This window comes from Ursus maritimus, unplaced genomic scaffold (genome assembly GCF_017311325.1).
Source record: "Ursus maritimus isolate PB19 unplaced genomic scaffold, ASM1731132v1 scaffold_24, whole genome shotgun sequence".
NCBI classification, from domain to species: Eukaryota; Metazoa; Chordata; class Mammalia; order Carnivora; family Ursidae; genus Ursus; species Ursus maritimus.
The window spans coordinates 27893247-27907164 of NW_024424897.1; the positions used below are offsets into that span (position 1 = coordinate 27893247).

At 37.2% G+C, this 13918-nt stretch overlaps 1 long non-coding RNA gene across 1 annotated transcript; it reads left to right on the forward strand.

The window, feature by feature from the left end:
* The first annotated feature begins 433 nt into the window (after positions 1-433).
* On the forward strand, positions 434-2893 carry LOC103660202. The gene is made up of 2 exons (XR_567734.2): positions 434-661; positions 2331-2893. It is a non-coding gene; the product is annotated as an uncharacterized LOC103660202 (long non-coding RNA).
* Positions 2894-13918: the final 11025 nt, after the last annotated feature.

The window sequence follows — 13918 nt, forward strand, 5'->3', positions numbered from 1 at the left end:
TGAAGAATATAGCATGGAGAGCCCCAGCCACAACACAGAGGCTGTGGATTCCAGGTATAACTCAGAAACTTTCTGCTTACATAATCCTGCCTGAACTCTCAAGGCCTCCTGTGTCCCCTTTTCTCTCTTTAAAACTGGTATGATAATAATTGAATGTGTACCTTTTCGAGGATATTGTGAGAAACACAATCATGGAATCATGCATGTGGAAGTCATCTGGTAATTATGAAGTGCTAGGTCGATATCATAGACTATAAATGTTACTTATAAGTTTATGTCTTCTTTTAATGTCATGGCACAAAATATGTTCATAAAACAAAATATAGAAAATGTGATGAAAACCTTGACAATCAAATATAACAGAGAAGATGTGTTCTATTGCAATAAATGCTAATCACCTAATTAAGAGTTGTGTATGTCTTGACTTGGATTTTCAAAATGCTCTCAAATTCATTTTTCTGGTAGTTGGTAGGGGATGCTTATTATCCTACCTCACATATTTCCTTACAGGGAATGATACTAGTGTTCCAATCTCCAGGGAGGGAGGATATTACAGATTCGTCTCTACATTCTACTCCTCTGCTCGTCCTAGGGAGGAGCTCTGAACAACGAACACAAGCAACTAACAGAGATGAGACAAAGATGTTTTCTGACTTTCCTTGTAATTTATCTCTTTTCTTTCTTTTTTTTTTTAAACTTCTCCCCCTCACATGCCACCCGGTCTTTACAACGATGATCTTAGGCTGGAAACAGGTTGTGGGTTTGCATTGCATTGTGCCCTTGGTTTCAGAATCATAATTTTGCCTAATTATCATCGAATCCATAATTATAAAGCATAAGCAACATACCAGCCTACAGTTGTTGCTTCAGGCAAAAATTGTTGTGGTAACAACATAAGTAATCAATGGTTGAGAGCAAAAAGCGTTTTTCTCTCCTGATACATAAGCTGTGATTCTACTGATTGGTTCCGAGATGCGTGTAACTTTATCTGAGGCTAGGCTGAGTAGCAGTGAAGCTGGGATGTATACCCTGGCCCACAGAATGCATGTGCAAGTCACAAGATTGTGCGCAGAGAGATATAATTCTGGTACAAGGAAGGGAATAATAATCCAGTGTTGACACTGACCAGGTGGCATTTGCTCCAGGAGAAATCTAAGCTCTAATCAGGCCTCTGAATAAGAGTATGCAGACCAAGAACTGGGAATAAAAGAATTCTGAACTTAAGTTTTACAGATTCAAATTTATGAAAAATAATGCCTTTCATTTTGCATTTTAATTTTTCACTGGGAATTTAAGAATGGGAGAGATTCCATGTTATCCAAAACTAAATGATCTGTTGTGATGCATACCAGTGCCCTAGGTGGGACACCATGCCTTGGTCCCACGGAGATAAACCAAATGTCACATTTGCTATTGGGGGAGCACTCCACTGAAAATGGGAAAATGACTGTATTAGCCCGGTATGATCTCCTACCCTGGTGGAGTGAGCTGAGCTCTGGTTGATCTTGGCTTGGTTATTGATCTCCAGTCTTGGTGGGATAAGAAAACTAAAATTGAAGAGCATTGGTGGGAGTAGTGTAGGGAGAGAGAAGACCTATTTACATACTTATCATGTTTTTTACTGTGGAATGAGGATGTGGGTTCCATCCACTGGGGAACGTTACCGGCAAATTGGAAAACTTGGCCTCAGGCACTGCCCTTCCCTTGTTTTGGTACAGTGTCCTGCTCTTTGCTTGCCGGCATAGTGAGAGCTGGCTCTTGTACCCTTCTTTTCTTATCTCTCATGTGGTAAAAAGACAAAGAGGCATTTCACCAGGAAGCAAGGGGAGTTTACCCGCTGCTTTCCTCCTTGCTCTGTTAAACATTCCTTCCTAAGAGAAGCCTGTTATTTGTCTCACTGTTTCTCATGATACTTTCCCTGACTTTCTCTTGTATTGACAAGTGGTGAAACAAGCCAACCCTAGGCGTTGGCCTGTGAAAGTGCTCAGAATTCAGTCTGCAGACCCAGATGCCCCCGCTGCTCTTCCTCTACGGGTCTAGAGCGAGCTTTCCAATAGAACAGAATGTGAACCGCTTGTGTCATTTTAAATTTCCTAATAGCCCATTAAAAAATAAAAACGATCAGGTGACAGTCAGTTTAATAATATATTTTATGTCCTCCAATATATTCATGGTCTCATTATTTCAACATATAGCCAATATAAAAATGATCAGTTAAATATCTTACTGTTGGGGGTATACCAGCTGAACTGTATTCTGTTGTTTATAAAAGGGGAGATTACACTATGCCTTGATTCTCATCTGCTTCTTTTGTATCTGTTTTCACGTAGGTCGGCACACCAGTTATGAAAATTGAGAAGCCTAACTTCTATTTTATTTGGGTTAGAGACGTTACACCTTACCAGACCAGTGGATCCATGGTCTTCTGCAAGATCAGGCCAATCGGATTTTTGAGCTCAACCATTGTGAATTATAAGAGTTGATAGACAAGGGAACTATTTATGGGTAAACTTGCAGCACTCTTAAGGGCATAGAGTACTTCAAGACGATTAACTGGAAAAATTCCACGTATATTTCAACTGAGCTAGAAATGTAAGGTCTTTGTAGTTGTATTTCTCATACTTTTAAATAGCAAATTAGTATGTATTAATTCATATTCCAGCTAAAGTGCAAAGCTCAGCTAAGGTGTTTATACACATAGTGCAATAAAAAAGGGACATTTAAAATCCAGTAACAAAGTTTACATACCATCGACCTTTAACTTGATATATTTGATATTGCCCAATAAAGATAATTACTTTTCGGTTGTAATGTAATGTCATACTATGTGACCATTCACAGTAATAGAGAACTTTATCTGACTGCCAATAAAATAGCAAAAAAAAAAAAAAAAGAAAAATCCAATTAATGAGGTTCCAAGGTGTCATAATTATAATTAGCATACCAAAGGGATATTTCATTTGATTGAGTCATTATACAGAGACTTTAGCAGCAATGCCAACTATTCTATCAGCTATCACATATAGATAAAGAAAAGTGCTTTGAACATGAGTACATGTTTTTGCTCACTTTATGGACTCATCTGAGTCCACACAAGACTAATTGTATGGTTCAATTATAAAAGGCTCTGCTAAAATGCTATGGAATCTAGTATTTACACTGAGTCACTTAAATTTTTGATCTCTATTGCTGACCACAGATTACAATAGACATATGGTCCTCTTATTTTGCTTTTCCATATCATTGATTAATTCTAGAAGTATTTGAATAAGATGTGTGCAAGGCAGTATGAAATAATTATTAAAATTGTAGCCAGAGCACCTGCCTTCAAATCCTAGCCACATCACTTGCTAGCTCTGTTATCTTGAACTATCTATTAAAACTCTGTTCCTTGATTTTAGATAACATAATTAACCCATAGAATTGTGTGAGGATTTAGATAATTCATAGATGTAAAATGATTCAGAACCATTCTTGGTGAAGAGGAAGTAATCAGGAAACTTTTGGTGATGCTATTATTATTATTGTTATTATTATTATTATTATTCTACTGGTGATGGTAGTTATAGTACTGTCATTATCTGTAAATTGCACATATAGTATTTGGATCATCTGTCAATGAGGAAATCAGAATAGCTGTATTCCAGGATTTTTTTTTTTTTTTCTTTTAAAGATCTCAACTTCACTACTCAAACTTAAATTCCTTTCTTCGGCTTTTATGAAAAAATTCACAGTGGAAAAAACAGATATTATTCAAAGAAGATAAATTAGAAGATATGCTTCCTGCCTAGTCCATTGTAAGACTTGCTCAGGGGCGCCTGGGTAGCGCAGTGGTTAAGCATCTGCCTTTGGCTCGGAGGGGGGGTGGTCCCAGCGTTCTGGGTTCGAGCCCCACATCAGGCTCCTCCGCTATGAGCCTGCTTCTTCCTCTCCCACTCCCCCTGCTTGTGTTTCCCCTCTCTCGCTGGCTGTCTCTCTCTGTCAAATAAATAAATAAAATCTTTAAAAAAAAAAAAAAAGACTTGTTCAATAAATATCACCTATTATTCTTGTTTTTTTATTATTATTTGTCCACCTACCTAGATATTCTGAACTCTAACCTTAGAACAACTTAAAGATCCATAAAGTTATAAATTGGTGGGTGTTTTATTTATCCCCACTGAAATACTTTGTCCTTTATCATGACCAATATAAATAAAGATTATTTATTAATTCACTCACTCTACAAACAATATTTATTTAATACCGGCAGTCAAGCTGGGCACCATGCCTAGTACTGAAGCTAAAAACAAAGCCTCTGTTCTCCATGAGTTTATGGACAAATAAACCAATAGTCTCTAGAACAAGGTTTGACATTGAGGACCATGGACAAATGGACAAAATATTCACATTTCTGGGCAGATTTTTATCTCATCCTTTCTCATGTCTATTTTGTGCATATGTCATTGGTACAAATATATTTATGGAGTTGTATATAAATATGTTTCAGAAATAAAAATATTCATGTATGAGAATAATTTTAAAAGTATACTTATGTGGGCACATGGTGTAACTTGTTTAGAGATCATAGTATAAACAAGTCTAATAAATTATGAAAAGTATGATTTTAGAAGTACTAAAAGTAGGAAGAGCTAGGGAAGAAGACAAATCTCCAAAACCTGGTAATTTAGGGAAAGCTATATCTTGGTGATATTTGTGACTTATGACAAATGAATGGTACCTATCCACCTACAGGGTGAAAGACGGGGAGAGACGAATGAGGCCCGCAGATATTTAAGGCCGGAATATTATTCTGCCACATCAACACAGCATGGGATTATGGACAACAAGGGTTGTACTATTGATACGCAGGGAATGCAGGGGCCAGGTACTTTGAGCAGTAAACGGAGAACTCGCTGGTAGACAGCTCTACATGCCATGCTTAGGAGTTGAGATTTCATTCTATAGGCAACTGATAATTTGTCAGAATTTAACTAATGGAGTGACATGTTCAGATTTGAATTTTAGAAACGTAAAAGTATTGAGATTTAACATTTATCTAGGGCTTACTGTGAGTCAGGCACTGTGCTGTGTATTTCGTATGCATAATAACATTAAATTTAATGCTCATGTTCCATGAGATAGGGACTATTTCTAACTCTGTACACAGATGAATAAAGAATAAAGAAGATAACTAACATGGCCAAGGTAGAGAAGTAATGAATGAATGCGAGGACTCTCGTCCAGGTCTGTTGGACTTATGAGTATGCTCTTTTTGTTACAACAGTAGGGTGGGGTGTAAGGCTGGAGGCTTTAATAATCAGCTGTAAACACACCGAGAAGAGCTGATGGGAGTCCATCTGTTGTGCCGAGCGAGGGGGTGGGCACTGAGATTAGGAGCGGAAGTCAGTTCAGCACATATCCCAGCAGACGCCTATGTGGGCGCTACTGCTACTTATTCAGGCAGCATAATTATTGGCTATTCATTATGACATTCAATAGCTTCCTCAAGTAAAAATTAAGAGATTTATTTTCATGAAAATGCCTGCATTTCTTGATAAACCGTAAGATTCCTTTAATGAGACCATTGGAATAACATAATTTAACAAATTAAGCTTTATGTTGCAGATTTCAAAAAGCTAAAGGTGCAAATTAATGATCAGTCACATTACTTATATCAACCTATCATTTCTATGTTCTTATTTGTACTACTGTTGTGTATTTTTTTTAAAAAGACTTCATTTAGAGGTACCTGGGTGGCTCAGTAGGTTAAGCGTCTGCCTTTGGCTCAGTCCCAGGGTCCTGGGACCCAGCACCCCTCATGAGCCTGCTTCTCCCTCTGCCTGCCGCTCCCCTTGCTCATACTATCTCTTTCTCTCTCTCTGACAAATAAATAAATAAAATCTAAAAAAAAAAAAGATTTTATTTATTTGAGTGGGGGGTGGGAGAGGAGGGAAAGAAAGCATGAGCAGGGGGAGGAGCAGAGGGAGAAGCACACTCCCCATTGAGCAGGGAGCCCATTGCAGGGCTAGATCCCAGGACCCTGAAATCGTGACCTGAGCCAAAGGCAGACACTTAAGTGACTGAGCCACCCAGGCACCCTTACTCTTGCGTATTTTAAAAATTTATTCTTTATGGCAATTAATCTTTTATTAGAAGTCATATCAATTTTTGGAAAGGAATATGCCATATGACATAAATGGCTATAGAATAAAAACTGTAATTCAAAAAATGGTATCCCGCAATTTCTAAAAATATATATAACTTTCCTTCTTCAATTGAGATATTTAATCATACAAAAAAGGGAAGAAAAACAATTGAAAAAGTTAAAATATTTTCTAATCACATGAAGTGTTCCAAATTTCGAACAAAATCCATCAACAAGGCTCCTTAGTAAACATACCTTCTTCACACCCTGACCTCTCTATTTTTTTTATTGGAAGATTAATAACGTATCTTAGCAACCACACCTGGATTCAAAGCACATGGGAAAGTCTTGGCAGTATTCAAGGTCAAAACGCTCTAAGCTTAGACTGAATGCCAAGAAACTATATGCCTCTTTGCCTCTAAAGTGTAGTAATAAAGTTGTGTAGATGGAAAGAGAAACAAACAAACAAAAAAAATTAAAAAGAGGGAAAAGGGAAGAAGAAGGAAGAAAGGAAAAAAGAAGGAATGAAAAATGCTTAATGGATAGATAATAACTGTTCAATTATGATAAAATAGAATGGTCTATTTTAAGCAAATATAAATTTAGGTATCCATCAAATGCTAGTAAATAGTTGGCCAACTTTTAGGCTTGCAATTATAACTATGGGAAGAAATATATATACATACATACATACCTATATATGTGTGTGTGTGTGTGTGTACACATAATCACTGATTACAGAAGATAAAGTGAAAGTGGTATTTCATAAACATAAGCAAATCTTATTAACGTCTGCACACATACCGGAGACAATACCAACATAGCATTTCATGGACATAAAGGGCAGGAGGCCCGGGGGTGCCGATTTACCTATACAGATTAGCTATTGAGGCTCCCAAATACCTTCCTAGCAACGTTGTAAGAATGAAGTTAGAGCAGAGTGATTGGAAAACTCTGATATGTGATATTCTTACTCTTGTTCCCATACATGCAGAAACTGGCGAACAACTCTGAAGGAAGACTCCTAACTGTGGAATGAGAGAGAGAATCCGTGTGGCAGGATTTCCCCAAGGTTGGGGATTGTCCCGTGACGTCCAGTAAAGATAAAAGAGGTAAGACATTCTCATGAGCACTGCTGAGATGGAGTGCGTGTGTTTAATTTGCCTGATGAATCCTAAGGCAGCTTAACATTAGCAACCCAAATTTAATTATTTTGACATAGAGAAAAAATTTAAAATTACAATATCTCGGAGCTCATTAAAATAATTATGTAATCGATTCATTTTTGACTCACAGTTTGGATCATTATGTTCACATTCTGTGAGTCATAAAAATGAAATGCCTTAACATTTCTTACAATCAATATATCTGAATAACTTTGAGAATGGATCTCGATATGCTATTAGATGTAGAAGGTTGAATTAGTGGCTCATATAAGGCGTGGGTAATGGTTTGAGTCTTTAAGGGGCAGTCATAGAACTTAATCCTTTGACATAAAGAGATTGACATAAAGAGATTTCATTTTTCCTTTCTAGCATGATTGCAGGGGTTAAAATAGCAGCAAATAAGACTGAAAATAAGCATTTCAGGGGAAAACACATTCACTCGAGCGTGCACACACGTGCACACACACACACACACACACACACACATACACACTAAAGATTTTTCCGTAGGAGGAAGCTCTAAGCAGTAGAATAATACACATGCATTTTTTTCCTAGTAGAAAGGGGTCTTAAAACTCCTTATGTTTACATTCCCTATTTTGTAATAAAGACTAAAATGTAGAAAATGAACTGGGAACAAAACCCTTCTCTGCTGATTTCAAGTCAAATACTATCGGTTTTCCCCTTGTACCATTCAGTTAAAATACATACAAATACACCAATACTATAAGGCAATAAATTAACACAAAGATTTAAGAAATTAATAAGTGGAGAAAGACCGTCAGTGATCAGAAGAGTTGTACAGAGGCGGGATTTGTGCCAGATCACAGACAATGTAGATAACGCGAGAACAGCCCTACGGCACGGAGACCATCTCCGATGGAAGACTATCTCTACTCAGTGTGATAGAGGGTAGTCGAGGGCAAAGCTCTATTTATTTCTCCCTAACTTTACGGCAGCAAAGATTTTAGTATCCCTCGCAGCCAGGTATTCCCATTAATTTATTATATTTTTTAAGCAAGAATGAGTATTTTCATGACACTTTCACATATATTATGTCTTTTGACTAACACAATTACCCTATGAGATACTATTAACATTTTATGTATGAGAAAATTGAGGCTCCCACATCTGAGCTGATTTATCCACAGTCATATAGCTCTTTAGCCAGAGATTGGCTTAAATGCAGGTCTCAGGACGCCAAGCCTTGAGCTTTTCTACCCCGAGGATTTATCCATTCTGATGCTGAAACAGCTCTTGGCCCAATGGAAAATACCGGAAGAAGGTGCAGGGGCAATTTGGAAAGATTGCTACCCCTTTTTTGTCAAGAAGATGATTGTAACTTTAATCTGGATTTAACTTTAAGGATTTCTAGTTCAACTGTCTCATAAATCTGTTTCCCTCATGGCTACTTATGTGTCCTCAGGCTTTTTGGTTGGCAGAAAGCTCAGAGATTAATGTTGCTGGGATATCGCCAACGTCCCACATGCATTATATGGATCTTTATTTGCACCATCTAACTCCATCTAGTCAAGGGTAAGGGAAGGATATGGTAAGATTTCACTAAGTTAAAAATAAGTGCAGTCCACTGATAACATTATAACTCCATGTTAGCAAAAGCCACAATATGATGTTTTTATTTTTCTGTGGAAACCAAGTCACCTGAAGGTCTGCACTTTACTTCTCTGTCTGGGCCCAAGCTGAGTTCACCAGAGATTTTGCAAATCTGAGATAAAATCAGTTGTGTCATTAAAATAACAACAACAACAAACCCTAACCAAACAATTAAAATATAGTCAAGTCAATGATGTTTTATGGTGTATTATTATAGGACAGAAAAGATAGCTTGCCTCTATCCTTCTAGGTCCTTGGCTGAGACACCCCTGTAATAAAAGACAAGTTCCAACCAGTGACTTCTGCACTGATATGAATTTCTAGAGAGATTTAGTCATCTTCCTCTTTCTGATAGAGACAGGAAGGCATCCTTCCAAGTGGAGATTTCTCTTATAAATATAAATGTCTCTCACCAAAGGGTAACTTCTACTTGTTTTTCAGAGCTTCCCCTATATCTGATGTTTCTTAAAATTAACCAGCTCAAGATAATCCTTATGACAAAGATATATATATATGGAAAATTCTGCTCCCCTTCCCCCTACAAAATTATTATTAATGTACTAACCAAATTGACTGCCAGGAGTGGTGCATTTTGCCTTATACAAATTTAACTACTCCTTTCATTTAAATGGTATGGCAGACAGGCAGGCACTTTACTCAGATCCACCCTCAGGTAAGGACTCACCTCCCAGATCCGGGGAGAATAATTGACTTGATAGCCTCTGGCTATTAGATTTTTGGAGTTGGCCCTAGGTTTTGAGCTAAGGTCACATTATTTTGGGGATGCCCTCTGGCCAGTGACCGAAAGAGGTAATGGTGGCCAAGGGCATGTTGTTTGGAGACATGCCCTAGGTAATAACTGACCAAGGGCCTCAACATTTTCTCCTAATGCAGGGCTCCTCTGTCAGGCATTGTGTGCCCCAGAATTCCCAGTGGCCTGGCAGAGTTTTGATAGATCTGCATTGCCCTATCCTGATATGTCCCATTTCCTTTCATAGGTGTTAACCTCCAGTGTTAAGTTACAAACAAATCAACGAAGTAAATTTTTAAGATCTAATTGGCTTTATTGCACCATTTGTGAATCAGGCAGCATCCCGTCTAGCAAGGACAAAGTAGCTCCAAAGGGCTACAGAAAGAGAAAGGTTTTTAAAGGCAGGACAAGGAAGTCATAAATAAGCAAACAAAAAAAAAGGTTGTTTCAGGTGAGGCATCTTCCTTTGGGAGGCAAAGGGTCTATTAGGCGGATTACCTCATTGGCACTGACCAGAAAATTCCAGACTGACTGGTTAAGACTGCATTCCTGGGGAAGGTTAAAACCGTAATTAAGTTAGGCATAAAATCTTGATGGGCTTAGCTCATTTGACTCCATTTTGGATCTGTCGTTTCTTTTTAACAAATGTCACATCCTCTATGAAATCTCTCACATCTTTGGACATACTGACTCAAATTCATCTGTTCCACATGTTCTTCATCCTATATTACAATCTGTAGGACAGTGTAATTGTAATTATTTGCTGTGGTTGCCCTCTCCAAAATGCCCAATGAAATAATGTTTTATTTTTTCCACTTATATCTCTGTTGGATTTACTGGTTGTCTCTATATACATACACATTCAGAAACGGATAGTATTCTTCAGGGAAAATATGTCATTTTAGAACACTAGATTGCAAAAGATAAGGGGATAAAGGATGGAGACAATGGCTTGCAATCAGTCTCTGCTGGAATACCCACTCTTGTTTTACCCTTATAAAGAGATACTAATAACTGAAATATGTGCTGACTATATGCTCAAATCCCAGCACAGAAATTCGCACAAATATGCCATAGTAACTGATATTTAGTACCTCTGTGGAGTGTTTAAATTACAAAGCTTTCTTGAACTCTACATTCCAACAACCTTTGCCTATAAAAAGGATAAGCATGCAAAAAGGGGAAATCTTGTAACACAATAGAATTCTGAGAAATTATGCAAAAGCAAAGTACCGCATTTTATAGAAAATTCTCAGTAGATTTACAAATAACGTAAGGAAAGGTAACCAATAAATCACTGATCTTTGGTTATGATTTGGTTTCTGAAAACTTCTGTAATAAGATTGATAGCTTCCTTTGATAATTATGTTGAGATATTGTGATGTATAGCATATAGGGAAATAATTTTTATAAATAAATGAGGTAAATTTATTATATAATCCTGAATCTTTAGATGTAAATAATAATTTTTAAAAAGTGTACTCATTTTTTTGGAGGGAGACACTTTGCTCTTTAAATCACACTTTAATTGAAATAGCTAAGACACACCTTCCTTAGGTTCATGCCATGAAAATTGAAAGTTATGAAATTCAAATATACTTTTGGAGGATAAAAATAATGTCATTTACTGGCAGGTGATAATAAATAAAATGTGTGATTCAAAACTTCATGTGTTTAGGAAGAATAAGATAATTATAAATATGGTACACACAAAATAATTAATAATTTTTCCTATCCGAGCTATCGCCCCATTGTTTTGCCTTGACATTTTTTACTAATACAGCACTATTGTAGTGAGAGAAGGAAGGCAAGGATGGTGAACCACATTTTGCTATTAGGGAGCACAGAACAAGCTGGTGGCAAGCCAAGAGGCTAGCTATTCACGGCGTAGATACACATTCAGAATGCAGTAGACAGAAGTGGGTCACAGCAAGATCAAATGAACATAAATACAGGCTTAATCTATATACTAACATCATAGAGCAAAGCTGAGTGGAGTCAGAACTCACAGTCAGGAGTGAGGCTGATAAAGGAAGGAAATATGGGACCCAGGCTGGTCAAATTGACACAGATGACTGAGGATACAGAGTAAAAACCTAAGTTGAGGAACAGATAGTTAGAGAGATGGACTGAAGGTGAAGACAACATCCATAAAAGGAGCAAATGAAATTCTGGAGTATGAAGGGTATACTGCTATCATTTCTTTTGACCCAAACACTTCCATCCCTAGTTTTTAAATTCATGGAACATAGCTTCAAAGCAATGCCCAATATGTAAAGGGGATTGTGCATATTATTAGTTGCATTTATCAAAATGTCCACATTCCCTTTATAATAAGAGTCATTAGCAAATATTGACAAGTTTTTTGTATTTTTTTGCAAGTAAAAAATTATGTACATCAGGCCACACCCATTAGCTTGATTCAGTTATGTCTGAATGAGTGTAGTCTTGAAGACTTAATTCAAAGCTAGGGTCTTGGGGCGCCTGGGTGGCTCAGTCTGTCAAGTGCCTGCCTTCATCTCAGGTCATGATCTCGGAGTCCCAGGATCGAGCCCCGCGTCTAGCCCTGCACCCATGTCACGCTCCCTGTTCAGCGGGGATTCTGCTTCTCCCTCTGACCCTCCCCCCTCTCATGCTCTCTCTCCCTCTCTCTCTCTCTCTCAAATAAATAAATAAGATCTTTAAAAAAATCCAACAAACCACCAAAGTTAGTGTCTCAGCCATTCTAGATCTATGTTGCCTTCATCATGGCAGAAGGTAACTTCATCAAAATTCCCTAAGACTGTATTTTAATTTTGATGAGAACTGTATCTGGAAATTGATGAAGAAGGCTTCCTTTTAAGGGTATATCCTTTTTAACCTATTGAGATGTAGCTTTCAATAAAAAAATACACATGTGTGCTATGAGAGAAAACAGCACTACTAAATTTATCATCAGACTTCTCTTCAAAGATTAAAGGGAAAAACCCCATCAATATATTTGTATTGTCTCTCTCTGAAACCCTTTGGTTGGTTGATTAAACTCCTGAGTAGATGAGTTTGAGCCAGGGGAGCTTGAGAAGAATCCTTATTGTGTCATTCTTTTCTTTATGACTTTGGACCAGTTGCTTTATCTTTCTGTATATATATATATATATTTTGTTTTGTTTCCATTTGTAAGCCAAGATGACACGTTCCATCTTTCTCCTTCACTGGGATTTGGGAGTATTAAGGCATTGACTGATTAAGGCATCTGAGAACTGATTTTTATTTTTCACCCTGTACGGGTAACTTATGAAAGCAATGTACCATATATTAGAGTTAGGATGACTAATTTATATTGTATTATATGCATGTGTATCCACAGTATCATAGGTCACCAAAAGTGGGCTATATAGGGTTTGTAATACTTAATTTTATATAAAAATGTATAAGTGTGTTTTTCTTTATCTCTCTATTAGTTTGTAATCATAAATTAACATAACTTTATTCAAATTATTAACAATTACCCAAAATTCAAGATTATAAATTCCTCAAGTATTAATCACTAAAAATCAAAATAATCGAATATAAATCTTCTAAAGTTAATAATATTTAAATATGAGAGTTATTCAAATTTCTATTGGTTCTTTTCCTAAAATGTTTTTAATTCCCTCCAGTAGCCCATGTTGTGTGTTTTTTTTTTTAAAAAAATGGAACTTTGATACACCGTACACCTTACACTTCTACAGTGTTGTATGTCAACTGTATCTCAATAAAGCTGGATAAAAATGAATAAAACTACTAGATGCAATCATTCACTCACCAACCAAATAGTCAAAAGTACTCCCTAGTGTTACTTCCTGGAAAGGGTAAGTGATATATACATAGACATGGAGACAGAGAGAGAGATGAAGAGACAGAGAGAGACAGAGAGAGAGATGAAGAAAGAGAGCTGCCATCAGACTCAGGTTGAAGGGTTCAGTCCCATAAGAATGCCCTCACTGCAGATGCAGGTTGCAAGCATCAGGTCCCCAGGTTACCCACACTTCTGTCCCACTTGGCCACAAAGTCAGGGACACCACTCCCAGGTTTAGTAATTTGCTAGAATGACTCCTAGAACTCAGAAAAATGCTATATTTATGCTTACAGTTTACTACAATAGATAGAAATGAACAGCCAGATTAAGAGGTACATAGGAAGATGTCCAGAGGGTCCTGAATACAGGAACATCTGTCCCCATGGAGCTGGGGTTGCTACCCTCCAGGAATGTGCATATGTTTTCCAATTCAGAAGCACCCT